This window comes from Adiantum capillus-veneris, chromosome 4 (genome assembly GCF_014529385.1).
Source record: "Adiantum capillus-veneris isolate H3 chromosome 4, ASM1452938v2, whole genome shotgun sequence".
Taxonomy (NCBI): domain Eukaryota; kingdom Viridiplantae; phylum Streptophyta; class Polypodiopsida; order Polypodiales; family Pteridaceae; genus Adiantum; species Adiantum capillus-veneris.
In genome coordinates this window covers 33,635,299-33,639,303 of record NC_140934.1, presented here as the reverse complement: position 1 = coordinate 33,639,303, position 4,005 = coordinate 33,635,299, and the positions used below count along the sequence as shown (strand labels likewise).

At 42.8% G+C, this 4,005-nt stretch overlaps 1 long non-coding RNA gene across 1 annotated transcript; it reads left to right on the top strand.

Annotated features, from left to right (window-relative positions):
- Positions 1-1,598: 1,598 nt before the first annotated feature.
- On the top strand, positions 1,599-2,915 carry LOC147458962 (uncharacterized). The gene is made up of 3 exons (XR_015187716.1): positions 1,599-1,909; positions 1,978-2,636; positions 2,778-2,915. It is a non-coding gene; the product is annotated as an uncharacterized LOC147458962 (long non-coding RNA).
- Positions 2,916-4,005: the final 1,090 nt, after the last annotated feature.

The following is a 4,005-nucleotide window of genomic DNA, read 5'->3' as shown; positions in this document are numbered from 1 at the left end:
TAAATTTCTACTTATGATGAAATTAGGCTACGGGTTGGCGATGCCAAAAGCTACAATTTATCATGATATGTTTACGTCAATGCGCAGAGCTCTTACCTGTGCAACGCAATAGACGGAACCGACAAGGGAGAAGGAAGCATGAGAAGGAGAGAAGTAAGCGCCATAAGCTCACGCTGTGTATTTATTATCCAAAACTTTTAATTAACTTTATAAAGTTGGCTTTTATACCTTAGCCAAGGTTTCTTTGGTCTAAAACTAATCATCTGGGAGATCTAACTAAGGATAAATTGATATAATCTGGAAGCTTATAGCTTTGGCTCTTAGATTACATATCCACTTGGCAAATAGGAGTTACAATATTCTCGATTTATCAAAAGAATAAGTGTTTTTACAGTAAAGGTCCCAAAAAATGTTACATGGGTTAGCTTGTTGCTAACATGACCTAGTGCAGTGACATAGGCAATTTTCTAGGTTCGGGGGTTTGCTAGTGCGTTAGATGATGTCGTTCCATAGGTTCACTTCTTGAGGTTGACACCCTCAAAGAGTCTCCGTGTCCCATCCGAGTCGCTTCTCTGAGTATTGACATTATGTTAGTGCCAGGTAGCTATGCTACAGACGTCCGTCAGCGATTCTCAAACACTCTCTACGCCAATACTTTGATCTAGCCTAGATGCCCAAAATGGTAAGCTTGTGATCATGTTTTCCTTTTGACTTTTTTTTGGCATGCCCAAGGGCGAAAGGCTTAGAGTTTGCCTTCGCCTTTTGGCCTGCTCAAAGTGCATGGGCTATAGTTTTGAGTCCCTTTTTGGTATGCCCAAAGGGCAAAGGCCATAGAGATGACTACTCTTTTTGGCTATCTAAAAATAGAATTAATTGTTTTGGAACAAAAGAATTTGATTAGTGCTATACTGAGCACTCAAGAGAGATTATGAGTGACAATGGTGGGTTGTTGAGTGGGTGATGATCTCATGTTCTCTCTCAACAGATATTGAGATAATCTAGCTGTGGGGATAAGGACCAAGGTGATGCTTATGATGCATTATTGCGTGCAAAGATCATTCAAATTTATGTACTATATGTAATCTTTGTTGGCCCTCAGGCTGAGGCATGTGGCCTCCCACCTACACCTTTCACTCTTTTTCTTGTCTCTCTAGTAGGCTCTACTCTCTCTCTCTCTCTCTCTCTCTCTCTCTCTCTCTCTCTCTCTCTCTCTCTCTCTCATGATGACGGTGTGCCTGGAGCCGTGAGCAACTTCAATTTTCCTGAATCAAGGCTTTGACGGGGACATTACACAATTGATTTTTTCCCACCATGCAAAAGTGCTCCATAAACCTCTAGATGTACGAATCTCTTGTGTATGTTGCAATGGAGGCGCACGGAGTCCTGCATCACAAACAAGGGGGGCACATGTTCAAAGGAGGACAGCCCTGCGGGTGCCACATTCCTCTCTCACGAACTCAAAGCCTTGATGTATTAATGTGACAATTCATGTTGTATGTCCCCTGGGGGACGCAACTCTTATATGAAACTTTAACAGCATGTGTGACATTAAAATTTCCTAAATATTCCACTAGGCCTACAAGCGACTCTGCTCTCTCGAAGGTCAACATGCCCCACTTAGAGTGAAACCGTAGGTCCCTTGGTTTTTTTCAACAGTCCCTAACCTCAAGCTAACCTCAAGCAGAATAGCATGCCTCAAGTAGAGCAAGATAGGTCTTTCTTTGCTCCCGCGCAAGCCTCTTTGCAAGCTTTCTAGCCTGGTTCCACCATTTTGCGATCATTCTAGAGTGCGGTCTTGTTTTGTTAGACCCTGCAGGAGGTCGTGGCTCACCCGTGGACAAGTTATGTGCTCGGATTCTTTCAGAGGACCCTAATGGTTGTACCTTGTAAATCTTTCTTGCTCCCCTTGGTAAGTGAAGAATTTGTTTTTGTTCATTTCTTTGTGCCCGTGGGCAAGCGTGATTTGTGGTGTTGCAGATTTCAATGAGGTGGAGAGTTTCCGCTGTCCCTCGCATGTATTTCTGAATCCCACTATTTACAGAGCTTTGGGGCCTATGTATAGCATAACACCGCAAGTGGTGTGCCTCCCCAAGAGTTCAATAGGCAATGTAGGATATTGTAGCAAAAGCAGTCCTTGGTGGTGAAGGCATTGCCAACGACAAGCTAGAAGGGCCCGTGATGGGTTGCTATCGGGCCACCTGACGTTCTCGACAATGTCTACAACAGAGAATCTGCTCCTCTTGACTACCTTTGCATCCGAGTTGTGTGCCAATGCTGCACTCGAGGCATTTGTGTCTCCTTACCGGTTTGACGGGTTTGCATTTAATGATGGTATTGAGCCCCAGTCATCATCGACACAAGTAGACTCAGAGGAATTCGAGGCAAAGCTTGACCCAAACCCACTACCACTACCAAATTCTGATAAAGTATGCCTATGAAGAGCAGACACTCTATCTACACGAATAGCTTAACCATCAAGATCGTGGCCATTACGTCACTTGACAGAGCTGCATCTATGCCTTCCTCCTTGTAAAAGTGACAAAACCGAAGCCCCAAGAGCGCCATGTCTCTTTGTCCATGATAATCTTTGTGTCTATCACCTTGCCATCATGATAGGACACCTGCGAGGAACATAGGTAAGCCTAGACATGGCTATTGTCTAGGCCTAGTTTGGGGTCTGTGTATCCATGGCACTACAAAAGGTGCACATAGGTGTATAATGAGTGTGTGTGTTTGTTTTTATCTTCAAATAATTCTCAAGCTTTTTTTTTTTGCAGAGTGTAGATGCTTTGAAAGGAAGACTATGCTTGAATGCCAAGGACCACAAGAGTGTGTTTGGAGGCAAGGGTTTGTCTCCTTTGCATTGTGAAGAAATATTTGGTGGGGTAATGTATTGCTTTTTTGATAACTTGGTGGTTACATTTAGGCAGATGAAATGAAATATGCTTAGTATATTGTGTTGGTGGTTTACTTATGTCATTTTTTATGCGTTGTAGTTTCATCTTAAGTTTTTGATACGGCATTAAATCTTGGAAGAGGTTTTTGATTGATATTTGAGGACTTTTCTTATGTGTTTGGCATTGTCACCTTACGTGTTTTTAGAAGCTTTGGGTATGGGTGCTCAAGCCTTACCTTATCTAGTTAGCTTTCACCTCTTAATTCACCTTCCCAAGTTCTCTGTACAGGAAGTTGAGGTGATGTTAGCTGTGAGTGGGAGGTGATGGACGTGGGCAGTGAGGACATCAGAATAGCAAGGGGTTGAGATTTACCACCATCCCACTATTACTGCTTTGCAGCTGGGCTCTATACCCTAGAGAAGATGATCTTGAGATGGAGGAAACATTGCTACCATGGCTAGGTGATGAAGATGAAGGCTGGCCATACGCTTTGCTAAGATTCACAGAGATGAACCTTGATTAGCTGTCTAACTTTGCCAGAGTCGCTTTGCCCAATGACGGTCGCGTACAAGCTTCATAATTTGTTGATTGTTGCTAGCTTGGAGGGTGGTAATAGGTAGAGAGTAGAGGCAAGGTGAAGAGGTAGGGATGTACGGTGAGAGCGACAGCACACACACACACACACACACACACACACACACACAGAGCAGCTATCATGAGCTTTAGTTGAGAGAGAGAGAGAGAGAGAGAGATCTCAACTTGACTAAGAAGTTGACAACGACGAGGGCTAGCGTTCGCAAGGTAATCCTTCCCCGCCCCCCCCTCTCTCTCTCTGCTTTATTAGAGGCAGTCCAGGCAGCTACTATTTCTGCTTTTCTTTTGATAATTTTTGTTTCATTCAATTCTGTGCCAAAATTTTGAAAACAATTTGCAACAAAGCTAAATTCTAACCTATTTCTCTATGCTTTTAATCCATCATTGCAAACCTATTGAGTGTGCACTGATTCTATATTTGTCTACAAAATATATATTTTATAAGTAGAACAACTTAATGAAGTTTAACTTAGTTAAGCTCTTTATTTAGCACTGTGTTCTTTATCATAGGCTT